The sequence below is a fragment of the Equus caballus genome, chromosome 25 (assembly GCF_041296265.1).
Source record: "Equus caballus isolate H_3958 breed thoroughbred chromosome 25, TB-T2T, whole genome shotgun sequence".
In the NCBI taxonomy this organism is placed as follows: Eukaryota; Metazoa; Chordata; class Mammalia; order Perissodactyla; family Equidae; genus Equus; species Equus caballus.
In genome coordinates, this window is record NC_091708.1 from 44,784,725 (window position 1) to 44,804,938 (window position 20,214).

At 61.2% G+C, this 20,214-nt stretch overlaps 2 long non-coding RNA genes across 2 annotated transcripts; both read left to right on the forward strand.

Annotated features, from left to right (window-relative positions):
- The first annotated feature begins 4,406 nt into the window (after window positions 1–4,406).
- On the forward strand, window positions 4,407–8,286 carry LOC138920807 (uncharacterized). Its single transcript, XR_011432633.1, has 4 exons — window positions 4,407–4,690; window positions 4,991–5,267; window positions 6,892–7,075; window positions 7,313–8,286. It is a non-coding gene; the product is annotated as an uncharacterized lncRNA (long non-coding RNA).
- A 3,249-nt stretch (window positions 8,287–11,535) lies between these two features.
- Window positions 11,536–20,042, forward strand: LOC111770630 (uncharacterized). The gene is made up of 2 exons (XR_002803990.2): window positions 11,536–19,042; window positions 19,763–20,042. It is a non-coding gene; the product is annotated as an uncharacterized lncRNA (long non-coding RNA).
- Window positions 20,043–20,214: the final 172 nt, after the last annotated feature.

Below are 20,214 nucleotides of genomic sequence, written 5' to 3' on the forward strand. Positions count from 1 at the left end.
AAACACACCAGTGGTTGCCAGGGGTTCACTGGGGGAAGGTTGAGTAGTTGGAACACTGAGGGTTTTTTTAGGAAGGTGAAACTATTCTCTAGGATACCGTAATGGTGGATACACGACACGATGCGCTTGTCAAAACCCACGGGACTTAGAGCACCCACAGGGAGCCTTGCTGTCTGCCAACTTAAAAGATTACTCAGGAGGACGGGGAATCCAGGGTGCAATGCAGCCTGTGACAGAACAGGCCACCTGGGGCACAAATGTAGGACACGACCTCACTGAAGTGGGTGGAGGAAAAAGCCGCTGGCCTGATAGCTTTGGAAATGAGTGTGGTTTGCAGAAATACAGGAGAGAGGATGTGTGTGTGTGTGAGACTGTACCCCAGCTGATAAAGCTGCTTCCCCGGGCTGTGGGTCCACAGCTCTGACGCTGCTGTCCACATACCCTGGAACTGAGCCGTGAACCGTGGCGGGAGCCAGGCTGGCCACCTCGGAGGGGGAGTGACAGGTAAGCGGAGGGGGATGCTAGAATGAGCCATGGGTGATGGATTAGAGTTGGAGACATCAGTATGGACTCACGTTCAGCTTCACACAGATGGCCACATTCAGGAACTTCTATAGATATGTGTGCGTTACACGGGTTAGGGGACACACATGAATTTCCTTGCTCTGTCAGTTGAGAGAGACTAGAAGCAACGGGAAGCTCCCAGAAGCGACGAGCACACCAGCACCCAGAACTTGGGGTCTAACACCATTCTCCAATGAGAGGACCAGGGATCCCTGGAGAAATGGCTGATTCTAGGGCTCCGGGCAGGAAACGTGCACAATGCACCCGGAGCATCGCGTTGTGCCAGAGGTAAAGAGGTGCAGGAGCAACAGTGAAAACACAAGGGGTGCGTCCGAGGGACATGGGGGCAACCACACAGCTCCCAGCCGCCAGGGCTGGAACAGCTGCAGCCGGAGCAGAAGAAATAAAGTCGTACTGGATTATAACTCGAGTATAACAGAGAGGTCTGTGAGTTCCTCCTCACGTAAATAAAGGGCTGAATAAATAAACAAATGGGCTGGAGGAATTCCAAATGGTTCATGCAGATGCTCAGGCCGCCCTCGCGGAGGGGGGAGCTTAATCCCACTCCTTGAGTGTGAGCTGTGCGGTGACTTCCCGATGAAGAGGAGAGCACAGGGAGGAGAAGACGAGTAACGTCGCAGGGGAGAAGCCTGGCAGACCCGGCCTCAGCCGGTGCTCGAGGTCAAACCGACGGGCGAAGTGCTGGTCCCAGCACCCCTCCTGATGCCGTGTGAGGGGAAGGACGCTCCCCTCTGTGCTCTTCACCCTCGTGCCCAGCACCCCAGTCGTGTGAGACGCCTCAGACAAGTCCCGACGGAAGGACAGTCTCCAGCGTCCCTGCTGGTCCTCCTCTAAATGGTCCAGGCATCAAAAACAGGACAGTCTGAGAAATGGTCACGGCCCAGAGGAGCCCGAGGAGACGGGACGACTCCCTGACATAGGGGATCCTGGATGGGATCCCGGGATGGAGAAAGGGCAGTAGGTAAAAAATGAAGAAAAGCCAAATAGAGCGTGGGCCTGAGCGAGAACGTATCAGTGCTGGTCCACTGTCACGACACGCGGACCACAGGACCGTGACGTGTCAGCGTCGGGGGACTGGGCTGGGGTCCATGGGAAGTCTCTGTGCTTCCTTTGAACTCCTTGTAAATCTAAGACTATTCTAAAGTTAAAAAGATGATTTAGAAAATTCAAGGAGCAAGTGTCCGTAAGAAATGTCACAAATATCGCGTGCCCGTCGACTCGCGGAACCGTCGTGTTTAACGAAGACCCCCGCTGCTTCTGAAGCTGCTGTGGTCGGGGCTTATCTTCTTCAGAGAGTGTCCCTGTCGAGCCTTTATCAACATCCCGTCTTCAGACGGGGCGGGAGAGCTGGGGTCTGGGGAGGTGACCTGCTGGGCTGACGGGCTCTCCCCTCACCTCTCTCCCCCCTCCCCCTCCCTCCTGCCCTCAGAGGTTGGGGTCACTAACTAGGGTCACTGTTGCTTGTGCCCAAGCCTCAGTTTCTCCAAGTGCAAGCTGACTGGGGATGGGTGTGGCCCAATCACAGAACCGCGGTGGCAAGTTTGCAGTTTTTAGTTGGGCTTCTGTATTTCAGTCTGAAAGGCCCCTGGGCTCAGCTGAGACAGGAGCAGCCTGGGTGCTTTGGGGACAGGCCGGGAAGGCTGCTGGGCAGAGACCGGCCCCTCCCACAGCCAGCGTGCCCCTGGCTGACCTGTGGCCTGGCTCCCAGGTCCCGTGTCATCAACACCCCAGGGATGGCAGGTGGGCCAGGAGCCTCAGCTGGGTACCCAGGCCACCCCATATGTTACCTGTCCGTGAGTCAGTCTCCAGCTCTCCCACAAAAATACGCCCCGAGTTCCAGGGCCGTAGGACCCGTGTTGAGGCCCCAGGGATGGGGGTCTGAAGAGCAGCGCCCTCCCGGCAGAGAGGCAGGGTTTCCCGAGGGTTCTTGTTTGTCGGGGGTTGGATGGGGTGTGTGTAGGAGGGGAGAGAGGAGCATCTCACATGGAACAGGAAGAAGTGGGCTCTGCAGAACTTCTGGGGCAGTGTCTCAGGTGGTGCCTGGGGGCCAGGAGACCCAGGGCCCTGCAGGTGGTGGCAACCCTGGAACCCAGTCTTGGCCTTCTTCCCCCTCCCCCTGGGGGGGCGCTGGTTCCGGAGTCACACCTGTCAGCTCTCCTACTTGCTCATCAAGTCAGCCTCAATTTCTCTGTCTGTGAAGTGGGGCCTATCCTGGCACCTCCGTCAAGGCGCTGAGCTGAGCTGAGCTGAGCGCTCACAGGCAATAGCTCACCCGCCCTGGCACCACAGAGCACTCGGCAGGGGCGGCTTGGCTGGACTGAGGACCAGAGACCCTCCCAAGGGCCTGGCTTTGCAGCCTCAGTGGCGTTTCCCATGGAGGTCCTTTCTCTGGGCACTGGGGAGGAGTGAGGTCTAGCTGGGGACGGCACAGCATCCGTGACAAATGCGAGTCTCTCGAGAACCAAATGCTGCGAGCGAGAGCCTCCCGGGGCATGGGGGGAGCTGTTCCCGTTGTGGAGCAGAGCGTCGCAGGCCGGAAGTGGGAGTGGAGGTGGGGCTCACCTGGGCCATGGGCTCTGGGATGAACAAAGTGGAAAACATCTAGGGGGTAGAGGACGGAGAGAGCAGGGTTGCAGGAGGGTCATGAGGTTGCAGAGGGCCCTGGGTGGGGACGGGGGTGACAGGAAAGGGTCCAGGAATTTGCCAGTAAGTACAAAGACAATAAACCTGGGGTGAAACAAGTAAGTGATACTTCAATGGGAAAAAAGCAGTTTAGAAAAAAACAACAGGTGAGTCAGGAGCAAATGGGATTGGAGTGAGTAGCTGCTCTGAGCTGTTCATCTCGAGTGCTAGCTGTCTGCTGTTCCTGGCAATAGCAGGGCTGCCTGGAGCACTGGGTTGAGAAGGATTCTGAGGCCTCGTCTGGGCACAGTAGACAGATGCCCTGGCTGGCTGGCTCTGCTGCAGCCTTAGGAGAGAGGAGGCTGTGCACCTGCCAGCCTGACAGAGCTGTCGCTGTGGACTGCACCCTTTAACGGCCCATTGGAATGTGAGGGTTGGAGAGGGCAACTGGCTTAAAGGGCCAGAGCCAGCTGACTTCACTTGGTCATCCCTCTGACTCTGGTGGTTTCTTTCTGTTGGTCACGTCAGCCCCTCTCAGGGCTCTAGATTCACCAGTCTCTGGACACCCTCTCCTAACCCCCCAACCCCGCCACAGTCAGAGGCCCTGGCTCTTCTGTTGGATGAGTTACAATAGCTTGTAAAGCTGGGTTGCAGTTCTCTGGGTGGGCAGTAGGTGGCGCTCTCTAATTATTCCGAGCTGGAAGTCCCTCAATTTTGCAACTTTAGGATTTATAAAACCAAAACAACGTATCCATTGAACATGTTCAATAAAGCCTATTTTTGCACACTGAATTCTGTGGGTAATAACATTGAATTAAGTCAGATTCAAGCAAAGAGGTGTTTTATGGACTTTCTATTCCCTGCACACTGCTTTCCTTGACTTGTGGGGCTGCAGTTGAGGGTGACCCCGACAAACGGTAACCTCCCTGGAGAACAGGATGGGTGTGAACCTCGCCACGGCAGGAGGTATTCAGCATTCTCCCCCGGGGGAAGCCCATACCTGCTTGGTATTTGTAATGTCCCTCGAATAAGGGGGAACCGTCACCAGGTGCCTCCACCCAGCGCGATGGCGGTTAGGCGCAGGGCTGTTAGCACCCTCTTCCGCCACCAGAGGGCGGCGTTGCCCCACCAAGCGCACCCCACCTTCAAGCCCGGCGCCCTGTGCTGATTGGCTAAGCCCTGCCGTCTCCCTGGCAACCGTCTCCAGCCCTCCCTCTGCCGGTGCCCGCGCACAGCATGCTGCTGATGTGATGGGCAGGTGTGGTCCCTCCACTCTGTCCCCACTCCCGGGGCCGAGGAGCTGCCCGAATGGACCGTGCCGGGTGGTGGAAGCTGCGAGGGCCTCCAAACCAGCATCTCTGATTTCAACTTGGCTCGGGGGTCCTCCTTTTCCTCAAATGCTTGTCTTCCCACATCCTGCTGTGGAGACAGAGTGGAAAAAAGAGAGAGCTTTCAGAGCCAGGTGTGAAGGCCGCAGAACCCTGTGAGCAGCATCCTCCTTGTGGAGCCCCTGTGTCCCGCTCCCTCCTGGGCTGATCATCTCACACCTGGTGATGGGGGCTGGGCTGGGGAGGGTCCACCTGCTGCTGAGGGCGGGGGAGGGGGTGCAGAATGCAGGACATGAGCTGCGGGGAAGGGGGGGGCTGCCTGGGTCATCTGCCCCCAGCTAGTCCTGGAGGAGTCCTGGTGGGAGCCCCCGCTGTGGCCAGACCTTGTCAGGTGTGAAATGATTATGAATACTGACCACCTTGGACCCCAATGTGACACCCCATTCTTTCCCCAGAGCCTGCAGAAAGCCTCAGGAGGGCACCGTCCCAATTCAGAGCGAGATACAGAGGAGGAGGATGGTCAGGGCATGCCTGCAGCCTGCACGGGGCATCCAGCACCTGCATCCGGGGGCCAGGGCCATTAGTCCCAGCTAAGCAAGGTGTGGGCAGGTGAGGAGCGTGAGGAGGCAGGCCGGGAGACAGGCACCAGCCCAGACAGCATGGCCAGGCGGCCTCACTGAGGAGCCAACCACGCGAAGATCCAGGGAAGGACATCCCACAGGGGAACAGCAGGTATGAAGGCTCAGAGGCAGGAGTGTGCGGGTGTTCAAAGAATAGCACGGAGATGAGAAAGAGGAGGGAGGTGGGGTGGGGCCCACGGGCAGCGTGGCAGGGCCCGCAGTGCTGAGCTTCGGCCAGACGGCTGACAGTCCTGGTCGCCTCCTCTCAGTTCCCCGCCAAGGGAGTCTGCCTCCCACCAACCCTTCACGAGCATTCCCTCCCGCTCAGGAGGGTCAGCTCGTGCTGTCCCCATGCCACTCCCTCCTGATCCCCCTCCTTCCTGCCCCCTCCTCCTTGGCCTGGCAGACTCTTACTTGTCCCGAGCAGAAGGCCGGCGCCAGGCCCCTCTAGGGCCACACACCGCCCGCTTCTTGGTCAAGGGTGTGCTTGTGGACCTCTGTGGCTCCTCACTCGCTGGAGCCCCTGTCTTCTCCTCGGGGTCCCCTGAGACCCAACTCAGGGCCAGGTGCCCAGGGGGCTGATCACATGACACGTGGGTTGGGCGTAGACCCCAGAGGAGGGGGCTGTGGTTCAGGAAACTTCACAGATTGTCTGTATTTAGACAGGACGGTCATCCTGCCACAAGTCAGAGGTTCAGGGGCAAAGGTAATGGTGTTTGGCCCCGAGTTCCCACCCACTCATTCACCAAACGCTGCCTGGAAACCCACGTGCGTCAGGCCCTGTGCTGGCTCAGGACAGAGCAGAGTGAGCACAGAGATGCTAACTCCGATAGAGATGCTAACTGTCTGGTAGAGATGTAACGTGGGCCATCTGTGCGATTAAAAATTGTCTAGTGGCCACATTAGGAACCACTTGAATTTTAATAATATGTTTTGCTTAACCCAGTATATCAAACTATTATTATTTCAACATGCAAGCAGTATAAAAATAATTAATGAGCTATTTTACATTCACTTTTTGGGTACCGAATCTGAGATTTGGTATATATTTGACACTGACAGCACATCTCGATTTGTACAAGCCGCATTTGAAGCTCTCGGAAGTCACATGTGGCTCGTGACTGGCGTATTGGAAAGTGAAAGTCTAGAACATTCTCACAGGGCTGTATGCAGGCAGCAAATGTGGGCTGATCTGTGCCAGGAGGAGGCCACATTCGAGGGGCTGTGGGGGCACAGAGTGGGGAGCAGCCAGTGGGGGAGGAGGCTGGAAGGCTTCTCAGAGGAGGTGGCATTTGAGCTGGGCACTGAAGGGTGGACAGGTGTTCTTTGGCTACAAAATAGGGAAAAGAAATCTAAGTTCATTCCTGGTTCCCCAGGTAGGGCTCCTGAAGATCAAGGACAGCCTGAAGTAACCAAGACCTTTGATGACCTCCCTAGCAGGTGTCCCTGAGGGAACTACTGGTTTAAATCGTCTTATTTCTGCTCTGGGGCAGTGCTGATGTCTCCCGTCTTCTAGTTACAAACACTGAGGTCTAGAGGTCCAGCTACTAACAGGCGGCCATGAATATTGAGCATTACCTGGTCCAAATACTCTTGTATAAGGCCGTTGTCTATGTGCCTGGGAACCTTCCAGAACCTTTGCTTATATGTTACAGGGAGTTGGTGCAGGTGGGGATTCCCAAAACCTGTCTGCACCCAGACGTGATCGCCCGGTACTGCTGTGTCATCTGCCTTAGGTCTTCCTGAAGTCTCTCCTGCTGCCGTTGGGGCCCCAGGGCCGCTCGGGCACCACCTGCACCGATGGCCATCCCCGGGGACCAGCCTGGAAAGCCGCCGTGTTCGTAGAAACTCTTAGACACGCGTCTCCTAAAATGTTCTACAAAGAATCAAAAGATGAAACCCATGTCAGGGCCTCTCCGGGTAGGTGGCCAGGGTGAGGGTGGCCGAGGACTGGGACAGCTCCGTGTGACCAGATGCACGGCCCCTCCACTCTCGGGAAGTGTCCACTCTCCCTCGTGTTAACAGAGGCGGTTCTGGAATCGACACTCTGGTTCCAGGTGGTGGGTGGGCAGCAGGAAGCCCCCCCAGGACCTCCCTCCTGCTGTCGGGAATCCGAGCTCCATCCCGGCGGGTTCAGCATCGCCCTTCCTGTCGCAGACGCTTGCTGCACGTTCCCCGACGGAAGTGGTCCCACCTCGCTCTTCTCAGTGCTGCAGGGCAGGTCTGAGCAGGGCCCAGCGGCGTGGCCGCTGTGAAGGGCGCTCGTGTCAAAGTCCCAACTCCATCCGAAGGTGAGGAAGAACCGAGAGTGACTGACGGGAAACTGTTTGCCAGCCGAACTCCCGGGCCCCCTGCTTTCAGGGTCCCTCGAGGCTTGGGCCCGGCTCGCTCTGCTGCTGAAGAGGCAGAGGGGGTGCGTGGAGGAGCGTGGGCTGCAGCGTGCGATCCGGGGGTGGATCTGGGCCCTGGCGCAGGCTGGCTCCGGGACCCCCATCCAGCCTCCGCCCCGGCACCCACCCTGGCACCACCCTGCTCCCGCCGTGCCTGCCGTGTGTCGGGCAGGGGCTGCAGTCCGGCCTCACACTCTTCTTCTCCTCGCTCCCCGGCCTGGGGAGGCTCATGCGGGCTGCTGCCTCCCAACACGGTGCGGGGGACGCGGTCACTGGGCAGCGAAGGGTTAACTCAGCAGACCTGGGGTACCCACACCCTGGTCTGGCCCTGGCCCAGCTCCCGGGAGGGACCCTCCAGCCCTGGGGAGTCCTGCCTGATCGGAGTGTCTTTGTTCCCTGGGGCCCTGGGCCACGCCAGCGAGTCTTTGCTGGTGACGGGATTTACGGGGAGCCTTGGGCTCGACCTCTGCAGAGGCTGGAGGCTAGGGTCAGCCGCACGGGGGTCAGCTGTGCCTACGTGACCGACACACACTGAGCACCTGGACACAAAGCTCGGGGGGCTTCCCTGGTTGGCGACCCCGTCTCGTGTTGTCCCACGTGGTTCTGGGAGAGCTGCGCGCCGTCCACAGGCCTCCGCTGGGAGGGGGCAACTGGAAGCGCCGGTCTCTCCAGGACCTGCCCCTCCGCTGTGCTGTCTTCATCTCTGTGCTTCTGCTGCGATAAACCGTCATGGTGACCGCAGAGGCTTGGCTCCGTTCTGTGAGAATTCTTGCGAATCGTTGAGCCTGAGCGTGGTCCTGGGGACCCTTGAACTGCAGTGTCCTGGTCCTGAAGGCAGCTGGGAGGGGACGGTGTCAGCTGTCCAGCCCGTCTCTCTCACGGCCCCCAGCAGGACGTCTTGTTTCCAGGAGGCCCTGCAGCACATTTTCTGACCCGTGGACGTTGTGCTGAGTCCTTCCCTGGCCTTTGACACCCCGCCCCACCTGTCCATGTCCCCAGCTCTGCCCGCCAGGGGCATCCACCTGCCCTCCCAGTGTCCCTGGAGAGATCAAACTGTTCCAGGTGGGGGGAGCCTCCCTGGGGGGGACCTGCTGACGGAGGTGGGGGCCTGGGCTAGCCTCAGCTGCCCCAGCTGGACCAAGCACCCCCAACTCAGTTCTGAATTCTGAGCACAGGGGCAGACAGGGTGGAGGGGGGCTGGCCAGGAAGACGGGACGGGAAGACTCTGTGTGGTCTCAGAAGGTGGGGTGCTGGGGGCTGGGGCCTGGGTGGGTCTTCCAAAGGCAGCACCTGGATCTTTCTCCTCTGGCTCAAGTGACACTTCCATGTTGTTCTCACCAAGGCTTTGGTGGCATCCTGGGGAGCTGGGGATGCCTGGCCCCACCTTGCAGCCCCTCTGGGGGCCTCACATGCCAGCCCTCCCAGGGGTGCCTGGGGCCCCAACAGTGGGTCTGTGCGGGTCTTTGTGCCAAGTGCCCCTTGCCTGGAACACCCTTCCCCATCTTTGCCTGGGGGAGACCGGGCCTCCTTCGAGGCTCAGATGCCCCCTCTCCCATGAACCCTCTGGGACCGCCCTCCCTGTTCAACTCCACACCTGCCTCCAGGTGAGCTGGGCTGGGGGAGATGCTCCCTGAGGCCAGCACCGGCCAGAGACTGACTTTAGTTAGAGCCCGACACCACCTCTGTGGGCAAGCAGCGGGGCTCCACGTGGAGACGTGGCCTCCCACGGCCACACATGGGAGCAGTGGAGCTGGGAGTCACACCCATGTCAGCCGGGAGCCCAGAGCTGGCCTTGACCCTCTGCCCTGCCCTCTCCCGGGCCATGGCCTCTGTTCGGCCCACAGCTTGGGCCGGGGCCTGGCATCCAGGGAGGGGCTGTCCCCAGCGCCCTGTGGCCGTGTCCTTCCGCTGTCCAGCTCCAGGCCTGACTGCAGCCTGCCGCCTCCCCGGCCTGGCCTGCCGACGTGGCCGCCGCCCCCGCCCTGCCACGTCGCTGCTTCCACCCCGGCAGGCAGGAAGCCGCGCGCTTGCTCCCTTTCTGTACAGTTTTGGAGGGCTGCTGTTGCAGGAAACATCTGGATGGGGTCCAAGGAACATAATGAGAAAGAGAGAGCGCGAGGGAGCGGGAGGAGGCAGGGCCGGGGGCGGTTGGAAAACCCATCTGATTTCACTTTGCAAAGACAACTGCAATCCTGCCTCTGAGGGTTTCGCAGGCACTTCAGATTCAAACCATGCCGGTGACGTCAGTGGGAAAGTATGAAGCTCGGCCGATGGTTGTGTGACACACACAACACGAAACAGGTCCCCCGGCTCCTGGGCCCTGGACCAGGACAGCTGATGAAGCGAGGGGTCTTTTCTAGAAGGAGAAAGACAGAAGCGGCAAGTGGGGTCCCTGGCTTTGGACTTCCTGGGTTGTCTGGTCTCAAACAACCGGCCTGGCCGAGGGGCTGCTGCCCCTCGTCGGAGGGGAGGGGAGAAGAGCTCCCTGGCTCCTCCTGAAATCGCAGTTTCCGTCACTCCACGGGGAGCCTGCCACTCCAGGGGTAGACATGCTTGGCTTTCCTGGCCTGTTCTGCAATCCCCTCCACGCCTCGGCTGGTGACAGGGCTCCCAGGCCTGGGAGGTTCCCCTGGGGCTGCCCGGGGGTCCCTCGGCCCTGCCCCCTTTCAGCGTGCTCTAGGTCCAGCACTTTCCACAGTCTGCTCTGTAGCGTGGGGTTGGGTGTCCGTCACCCGTGTGGAGTCCCCAGCTCCTGGCCACCGTGGACCCTGGAGCAGGAGTGGGGATGGCAGCCCACCTCTGTCCCTGCTGCCCTGGGATGCTTCTGGCCCCTGGGTCAGGACCCTGCTTGTCCTGGGGTCAAGAGGGTGGGGTCTCCAGAGGGTGTGGCCCTGAGCCGGGGGTTCTGGAACATAACACGAGCTGACATGGTCGTCGCTGCGCAGAAAAGGATGCCAACTCCCCATCCCCAAGATTCCAAGGCCTCCCTGCCCTGATGGAGCCCAGGCCTCCAGGCCAAGGTCACCACACACTCACCTGGGGACCCGCTTCAGACCCCTCCCGCCCCTAGAGCCAGGGAGCCACCCCGGCAGGAAGGACCTCGCCTGCCCCTTGTAGAGCCACCTTGGTCACATGCCCTGCCATCTCCGAGGATGTCACAGCCAGAGGGGTCTGCACAGGTGGCCTAGCTTAGCGTCATCTCCATGCTTTGTCTCAGAAATGCTTCTTGAAGTAAAACCCAGCAGAGAAGCCCAGTGACACAGCCGGAGGTGCAGGCATCTGCCTGAAGGGACTCAGAGTCACATTGGCCAGCGTTTATTGACAGCTGACTGGTGCCAGGCCTGAACTCAAGGCCCCGCCCTCAGAACCCCCTAGCAGCGCCCAGGGCTCAAACCCTCTGTGGGCTCTGGGGTCCAATGAGAAACCACCCAGCTCTCCTTCCACTTACAGCGGGGAAGCTGAGGTCCCGAGGACAAGGGACCTGCAGGAGGGCCCGTGCTGTCGGGCTCAGCCACCGCCAGGGTGCGGGGCAGGAGCTGTGGGGCCTGGCGGGGGATGGGCCCTCGCTGTCCCTAGGCCCCGACAGGGGGGCGGTGGGGGCAGAGCCTGGCTTGGACGGCCCCGTTGTCTGGGAAGCGGTTCAGCAGTGGCTGCAGCAGAGGCTTGAGTCATGGGCTGGGGCCTCCTGGCCTCAGGGAGGTGGTGGGGGGGGTGTCTGAAGACATTTTTTCCGTGGAAAGTAGCCGCTGGCCCTGCTCAGCAGCGAGCGCTCGGCCCCCTCCCACCGCCCTCGGGGGCCTTGGCAGTGGGCTGTGCTGTCCTCGGGGCGGGTTCTCTTCGCCGGACTTTCCATGACCTGGGGCGGGCTGGGAGCGCCAGGCAGGGGTCAGACGGGCGGTTTGGAGCCTGGTGGGCCTCGCGCAGGCGCCTGCCCTTTGAGCCTCCGGTCCGCTGTCTGTCTGCAGCTCACTTTGGGGTGAGATGGGACAAGGGATGCCAAGGGTCTGGCTGTAAGGGGACAAACACGACTCCTCCATTAACTCTTCAAGGGGAGGACGGGGTTGGGGTAGGGAGGGGCAGGAGGTCCATCGTCCTCCTGGGAACTGCCGAAAATGGGGCGGGGGGACAGTGGCAGATCCTTGCGTGTCTGCCGATGCTGAATTTAGGAGCAGCCACCCCAAAACCGCCCTGCCGGAGTCCTGGTGGAGGGGCACCTCCCTGCCTTGTGTGGTAGCCCGGCTAGTTCTCTGCCAGGGACCCTGGCTGTCAACCACTCAGTCAGAAGCTTCCTGGAGCCCCTTGGAGGCCTCGTCCCCCCACGGGAAACGCTGGCGCCCCGGAGCCCAAGGCCGTGCGCTGACGGAGGGACTCGAGCTGTGGGACGGCAAGTCTGCAGTGCGGATCCATGGCTCGGTGACACCTGGGCGAGCAGCGGTCTGCGGCTGAGCTTGGCACCTCACTCTTTTCCTCTCGGTAGCACGGGTGGGAGTGGGGTGGTGGACAGGCCGACCTCAGGCAGCGGGTCCCCAACCTGGGTGATGGGCACCTGGCTGGGCATGGGTGTCACCAGGGAAACACCCAAGCGGATTATCCCTGAGTGGACTTGGCAACAAGGCCCTGGGGCTTCAACAGGGGAAGCTCTGTGACCACCTCCGATTCCACTCCTCCTCCAGGAAGCCCTCCTGAGCCACCTCTGCCCACCTGAGTTTTTTTCTCCTTTGGACTCTGGTGTGTTTGGCATGTGGACCGCATGGTCTGACCTTTACGTCTTCTATGTTGTGAAAGGAAGTCTTGTCTCTCCGGACAGCCGGGGGCAGGGCCCCCCTATAATGGCTGGTTGTGTCGACTGAGAGGAGACCGGGCGCCAGGAGTGCAGGCCCGGAGAGGGCACTGGGTGTGACTCCCAGCTATGCCACCCACAACCTGCATCGCCTCGGGCAGGCTGCCCATTGCTCTGAGCCTCAGTTTCCCCTTCTGTGAAAAGGGGTCTTCGCAGCACTGGCCTCTAAGGGGGTGATGGATGCAAGCTCTGGTCCGGCGCCTGGAGTGCAGAGGCCGAGAGCTGCCCCCTCCCTGCCGGGGCCAAGCCGGTGGGGCCCTGCACTCAGAATGCCGGGCGTGTGCTGGGCCTGCTCCTTCTCCAGGCCCTGCAGGCCATCCTGGGCCCAGCCTCGTCTAGCAGGCCCCCAACCCTGCCCAGGCCTCGGTGCCTTCTCCGTCCTGGGAAACGCCGGGCCACCCACACTGGCGAGATTTTTGTAAGGGGAGAGGGTACTTGGAGACTATCCAGGTATCCCGTCTCTTCTTGAACCTTTGCCCGTTCATTTTAGCATCCGTGGTGGCTCCTGCCTGCTGTGTCTCCACTGCGCGCGACTGACCGACGGTGGGTTCAGGGCCGGGTACAGAGGTTCTGGGCGGCTCCCGGGGGAGTGGCCTTGTTTGTCACAAAGCAGCGGGATAGGCAGACGAGGGCTCTGGGCCTGTACCACGGGAGCCCAGTCAGGCCCTCATCAGCTCTCTGACCTCAGGCAATGAGGGTCTCTCCCCAAGCCTCAGTTTCCCCATTTGTACCATGTGGCTGACACCCTCCTCATCAGGTTGCTGGATGAGGCTGAGCTGCCGGATGTAAAACCTTTCTCAGGGCCGGGGCTGTGGGACGCTCCGGGGCCGCAGGCTGCTCTGCAGGGTGCTCCGGGGCCGTGGGTCGCCCAGGTGGGGCGGCCAGTTGTTGAAAGCCCACTCCTGGAGCTTCTCCGGGCCCCCTGTGCTCTCTCTCCAAGGCCAGGAGCCATCTGTAGGGCGAGTCTTTCAAAAGCCCCCAGAACAAGCTCTCGCTTCACAGACTGGGGAAACCGAGGCCTAGAGAGGTCGCAGAGTTGGCAGCCAGTGAGCTCATCCTTTCTGGCGGTGGCTGGCTAGTCACCTTCTGAGTAACGGACCTCAGGGACCTGGAGAGAGTGGGGTCCCAGCAGGAAACGGACACCCACACCACTGGGGCAATTTGAGCAAGTTTAAGGAGGTCACCCTGCACAAAGATGGGGTTTGGTAAAGGGACTCTCGAGGGCTAGTGTGGGGCCGGCGAGGAACAGGGGGCTGCTGTCACCACGGCTGGGCCCAAGGCGGGGTGGGGCCTGGACCTGGGGACAGAGCCAAGGCAAGAGGGCCGTCAGAGGTGCTGCTGTGGCCCTGTGGCCTGGAGGGGAGATGTGGAACGACTAGGTTATGCCCCCGCCGGTGCTGGGAGCCGGCAGGATGCTGGAGGGCAAGGGGGACTGCAGGTGGCCTGGGGCACAGAGCGGGTGGAGAGGGGAGCACTCAGGTCTCTGAGTGCAGGACCCTCCCACGATGACCAGTGCCAACTTTTGAGAACTCATTTCAGGAGACGGCAGCCGTGCTGAGTGAGCCCTGGACCCCACCCTTGGCTTCCTTGAGTCCAAAGCTAAGAAGCTTCGACATTGTTCCTCCTTCTGCGGAGGAACAGAAGCACCTTCTGTGGCTCCCCATTGCCTGCGGATGGAGTCCCAGCCCTGGGCTGTGGGGGTCGGGCCCTCTGCAATGGGTCCCTAAAGCCTGCCTCCAGGGCCCTTGGGGCTCCTGGGGGACGGGGCCACTTCTTCCCTGTGGGCAGAGTCCTGAGGGGCTAGGAAGCATCCTCGGCCTTCTTGGCCCAGAGCACGGCTTCCCTAGCTCAGTCTACCGGCATCTTGACTGGGTCTTTGCAGTGGTGCCGTGCTGGGCAGTGCAGGGTGTCCAGCCCTGGCCAAATGTCCCCTGGGGACAAAACCCCAACCTAGAGAAATAAACCCTCCTCCTGAGTCAGGCGGGATTCAGACCAGTCCAGGTGTTGCCTCTTCCTCCGTGGTTCTCCACAGCATTCTCCCCGGTCAGGCATTTCTGCTTCATTTTCAGCGTGTGCCCACCTCGTGGGGCATCGGGAAGACTCTGTGAGTCGGCCTGAGCGCGCTTCGAGTCCCCTCGCTCCCTCACCTGCAGCCCTTGCGGCTGGAGGCCTGGCCCTCGCGGTCCTGCCCCCGGCGCCCTGTGGGCCCAGGTGAGCCATCCGGGCCTCCATGCTGGCGGGGAGCTCTGTCGCAGGAGCATTAACACCTGGCTCCTGGGGTTCCTGTCCCTAGAGACCTTCTGGGTGACAAAGGGCGACTCTGAGGCCCAGAGGAGGGAAGATGTTGGCAGAAGCTCTGGCAGACGGTGAGGGGCGGAGCCGTGATTCTCGGCTGGGTGGGTTTGTCCTTGCTCTCTGCACCGATAGGTGCCTGTGTGCAGGAGAAAGAACCTTCCAGAGGCGAGTTCAGTGAAGGGTGAGCTTCCCTTGCTCCGTGGGCCCTTCTGCCGTTGATGCTCTTCCTTCCAGAATGTTCTGGCCCTCGCACCACCTGTGAGTTTGTTTAGACACACAGATACCCCCTCTTCCTCCCGCCCTCCCTCCCCACCGGGCGCCGGGCCCTAGATCCGCGGTGTCTCCGTGGAGCTGCCCGCTCCTCCCGGCGGCCCCCTTCTCATGGGGATTTAGGCTGATTCCGGTTGGGGACCTCACGGGGCCATGCAGCTGTGGACGTCCCTGCCCGACATTTGTGAGCATTTCTCCCAGTGGGTGTTCAGGTGGCGTTGCCGTGCTGGGCAGCGGGCCCCTTTTGAGTCTTGAAACTTGATGGGACCCCGATGGGCGTTTTGGTCGCCTGAAGGGGAGAGGTCCGGAGCGCTCGGGGTCGTGGGAGGAGACGCCGAGGAGGTGTGACTCGCCTACCTGAGGGGGCGCGACGAGGTGGCTCAGGGTCTCATGGCTCCTTCCAGAAGCCACCAGCACCAAACGGACAGCTCTGCCCAGGCCGTCCCCAAAAAACAGACATTACGCTGCGGGGGCGCGAGACAGGGGGCCCGTGGGAGGTTGGCGCCGCAGTGGGAAGAGAGGGTTCTGGAACAGCTCCCTCACCTCTGAGACGTCGTGTCCCTGCTGTTCAGAGAGTCTGCCAGACTCATCCCTCACGGGGTGGCCATCGGCAGTGAGGCGGCCTCTCTGTGACCATGTTGGGGTCAGGAGGCCGTGGGCTCGGAGGACGGGGTGACGGCCCTGAGGGGGCCGCCGGGACCCTGGGGTCGGCCGCCTCCTCCTCTTCCTCCCGCAGCTGGAACCGTCTCCTGAGCGGGCTGCTCTGGTGCTCTCTTGAGATGCATGGGAAGGACCTGTTGCCCTTTGTTCATGTCATTCTGTCCAAGGCGGGGGTGCCCAGCCGCCTCCCCTGAGCCCCACACCAGGAGGGTGGGGGACCCGGCATGTGCCCACGGGGGGGCGAGTGGCAGAAAACGCTGAGCGACAGGCATCATGGGGCACTTGTGGGGGTGGGTCCTGGGTCAGGATCTTCCGCCCTCTTTCCTTAGGGCGAGGACAGCTGGGCAGCGTCTGCGTAACAAATCACCCAAAACTGTGGGTTTAGACAACAGCAACCGTTGATCACCTGGGTTCCTGTGGGCGGGAATTCAGAAGCAGCTCAGTGGGAGGTTCCGGCTCGGGGCTCCCCCAGGACAATGCTGGCGGAGGCTGCACCATCTGAAGGTCTGACCGGGGCTGGAGGAGCCACTTCCCAGGCTGCTCACCCTCACGGTGGGCTGGCTACCTCCCGCCATGGGGATGCTGGAGCGCCCTCGCGGCAGGGCGGCCGGCACCCCCCAGCATGAGCAGCCTGGCAGGTGGAGGGGAGCCGCAGAGCTTCCACGAGCCCCCTCGGAAGTCACGCATCGCTGCTTGCGCAGTGTTCTTTCTGTTGGTCACCTGGCCCGCAGATGGCCTGCCCCGGCTCAGTCAGGTCCCAGCAGTGGCCCTTGTCTGAGACGGCCCTCGTGGCCCCATCCTGTGTCCATTTTCACACACGTCTGCTCCTCTCCACGATGGGCCCCCAGCGTCTGATATATGGCATGGGTTCAGCGGCGTTTGGGTTGAGCTGGGCCCACAGGCCTCCCAGCCAGCCTTCAGCCCAGGGCTTCTGGTGAATCGGACGCCGGAGGGCCTGCGTGGGCCGTTCTGTGCCTCAGATGGAGTGTTGCGATGTGGTGGTGTCCCGAGAGAGGGACATGCGTTCCAACCCTGGCTGTGCGGCCTCAGGCGCATCACGGAGCATCCCGGGCCTCAGTTTTCAAGTCTGTCAAATGGGATAACAGTGGAACCCCCTCCTCTGGCCGCTGAGAAGTTGTGTAAAGGTTTCGGCTCAGCCCCTGGCTGAAGCCAAGCCAGCACCATGGGGGTTGTTCACACAGCAATGTGCTCAGGGCCGACCAGGTGCCACGTCTGTGCTCTGGCCGCTGCCTTCGCAGGGCTGCGCTGGGCCGTGCCAGCTGTAGGAGGAGCTGGAAGGAAGAAGGGAGGAGGACGGAAGTGGGAAAGGGGCACTCACTCCCCAGTTACAGGCCGTGGTCAGTGGCTGCGGCCCGGGGAATAGCCAGGAACCAGGCAGCCCATTGTTATGATGCCAGGGTACCGCTCTGCTTGGGTGGAGGAGGGCCAGAGCCCGGATACGGAGGAGGGGGAATGAGGTGGCACCTCGGAAATAGGACCGGGCAGGGGCCACAAGACAGGGGCTGTAGCCACGCCCCGAACATCGTGGGGTTTGTGAGCTCTTGGTTTCCAGTGTGCTTTCTGCCTCGTCCTCACGAGCTGGACAGCCACAGGCTCCCCTGTTGCATTTCTCTGCCTGAAGCCGACGGCAGCCTGAAGGGCAAGGGCATCAATTTTGTTGGAGGAAGGGAGAAAAATAAACCTTTAGAACAACTTGACAATAAAAAAACCCAGCCAACAAAACGCCCAGCCTGGCAGGACGATGCAACTGGGAGACGCTGGTGGCTGAGGCTGGGTGGCCACTGGTTGTCCTGGGCCATCTGGCGTCCGTCCGTGGGCGTGTTGCCCTGGCCCTGCCCCGTGCTCCAGAAGGTTCTGTGTTTTGCAGGTCACTGGTCTAGAGTCTGGCCCAAGCATCTCCATAGCAACAGCGTTCATTCCGGGTTACTCACTGCTTCTGTTCATTAAAAGGGAAAAAGAAAGCTTACAGGGAGAGCAGAGGGTCACATTCAAGGCTCGCTCGGCACCCAGCCTCCACCTGAGAAGGCACGGGAGCTGGGACGTCTCTGCCCCTGGGCCTCCAGGCTCCCCACGGAAGCTGGGTGGGTGTGGGGACAGCAGCCTCTGTCCTGTTCCTCCCCGTCCCCACGGCCACCTCCACATGAGGCCGCCTCCCTGTGAGGCCACCATCACCGTCCCCTGCAGGACCAGCAGTCCTGCCTCCCCTCTCTGGCCAGAGTTCCCTCTGTCATCTGTCCTCCACCCACGGTGAGGTTGCCAATCTGACCTTCTGCCCCTGAAGCTGTTCTCAAGCTTCGGGTCAGGCTGGACCGCCCCTCTCCTGATTCCAGCCCCCACGGCAGCCCTCACCCTCCGGAGGTTCTCTTTGAGCTTCCCAGCCCTCTCTTCACCTGGTTCCCTCTTCCTCATCCTTCAGTGCTCAGCCGGGACCCCCGAGACACCCGGGTGGGTCACGGGCGCCCCCCTGCACGCCCCCGTTCCCTGTGTCCCGTGGAGCTGCAGCCCACTGTCCACTTCCACCATCGGGCCGTGGCCTCCGTGGGCTCCCAGGGGGCCTCCCTCCTTCCATGTCCTCCAGCTCGGCCAGCGGAGGTGTCCAGGGGGCGTCTGAGCACATGAGGTGCCCACAGTTCAGACACCTTCTGGGCATCGTGATGGTGAGTGGGGGTGGGGACAAGGAGCCGCCCAGACATGTGATCTGGCAGCCCCGTGGGCTGGGGGAAGAGAAATGAAGCCGATTTCCACAAACGTGGGCCATACGGAGAGTTAACGCCAGTGCACGGACTCGCCCTTGGTCGTGACCCAGCCAGTTTGGGGCCTACGTGGCCAGTCAGTTCTGGGCTAGCGGCCCCGGCCCCAGGAGATCCCGCTGCGGGCAGAGCTCTCGTTCTGTGCTGGAGATTTGGGTCCTTGTAGGGGAACTCGGGGTGAGGTTGAGCGCACGGATGGTGAAGCTCTGTGTCCTTCGGGGAGAGGCAGGGAAGCCCCACAGCAGGTGGGTGCGTGGGGCCCCAGACATTGTGGGGTCCTCAGCAATGTCTCGTGCTTGTGAGGGCCTGACACCCACTGGGGCCAGCCCGTGTGGAGGGCCGCAGTGTCTGGGGCCCTGATGGGCCATCTTGGGGCTTCCTGGGCAGGAAGGGGACCCAGCAGGCCCCTTGGGGGGGAGCTGGGAAGCCACTGCCTCTCTCAAGCCCCCGTGTCCTGCTTCTTCTTCTTCTACTGCTCTGCTCTGTTCGGCTCGCTGGGCTGGCCTGCCCCATGCCTGGGCAGTGACCACTCGGCTCCACGCCCACCCCTGACCTGTGTCCCTGGCTTCAGTCCCACTGGGCCTGCTGCCTCGGCTCACATGCCCATTCCAGGTCTGGAGCTGGCAGGTGAGATCACCTGGTGCTGGCCACCCTGAGCAAGGTGAGGGCCCAGGGACCTTAGTGGCAGCTTGTGTGTGGGGGGGGGAGCTTAGGGGCAGAAAGGGGAGTTGAGCTCTGGGGGTCCACTGCCACCCTTGATCTCCTCCTCTCCCCCGGCCTAGCAGAAGGACCTCCACTCTGCCACACGCCCTGCATGCAGGGGCCTGACCAAGAGTCCAGGTGTAAGGGGGGCCTGAGAAAGGAGACCCCAGTAGCAGCACCTGGTGTTATGCTGTGATGACCAGACATGCACAGACTCCAGGGGTGTGGTTATTTCTCACCCTTGCAGAGTGGGAGGCTGTGCCCCGCGTGGCTTTCCCAAGCAGCTGCCCCGCATGGTGGCTCAGCCCTCGGGGAGGCCCCCATGGGGGGTGCTGCTGTCTCAGCCCCGAGCAGCCTTGTTCCCAGGGAGGGAGTGTGCACCTGAGCTGGCCTGGCCCTGCCTGCGGCAAGTGCTGCCAAGCGTGGCCTTCTGAGGGGATGTCGGGGGGCCCCGAAGCTTTATGAGCCCCCGTGTCCTCAGCACACCCTGGAGACACCCACCTGCAAAGTGGTGGAGGGACTGGAGAGGGCGGTGCAGGGGTTCAGAATACAGTGCTGGGGTGTAAAAATCATTTGACCAGAAGGCGTTTGAGTTCCTGAAATCTCTTATCTGTCTGAGAGTGGAACCTCCCAAAAAGAACTCAGAAGAATCCAGTTGTCATAAATCTCTTCCTTGCAGCAGCCAGGGAAGACTGTCACCACGGAGACGAGCAGGCTACACACCACACCCGAACAGACACTGTGCACAGCTCTGCCGGCTCCTGCCACTCCTCTGAAGGGCCCCTTCATCTTTCCAAAGGTCGCTTGTTTTCCTATAAGTGCCCTTCTCCCTTCCCCTGTCAACTTCCCCTAAGATGGCAGATAAGCCCCAAATTCTAACCACTGCTTTGAGTCACATTTCTCTGTGAACTCCCAAGTACATACATACGTGAATAAAAATCTGTCTTTTCTCTCACTAAGCTGTCTTTTGTCAGTTTAATTTGCAGGCCTCCAATACTGAACCTAACAGAGTAGATGAAAAGTTTTACCTCCTCAGCAGGAGATGTCCCTGGAGCCCCCGGCACGTTGAGTGGAGCTGGTATGAAGCGAGAGGAGATGGGCCTGTTCCCACCCAGTGTGGGGTCTGCTAAT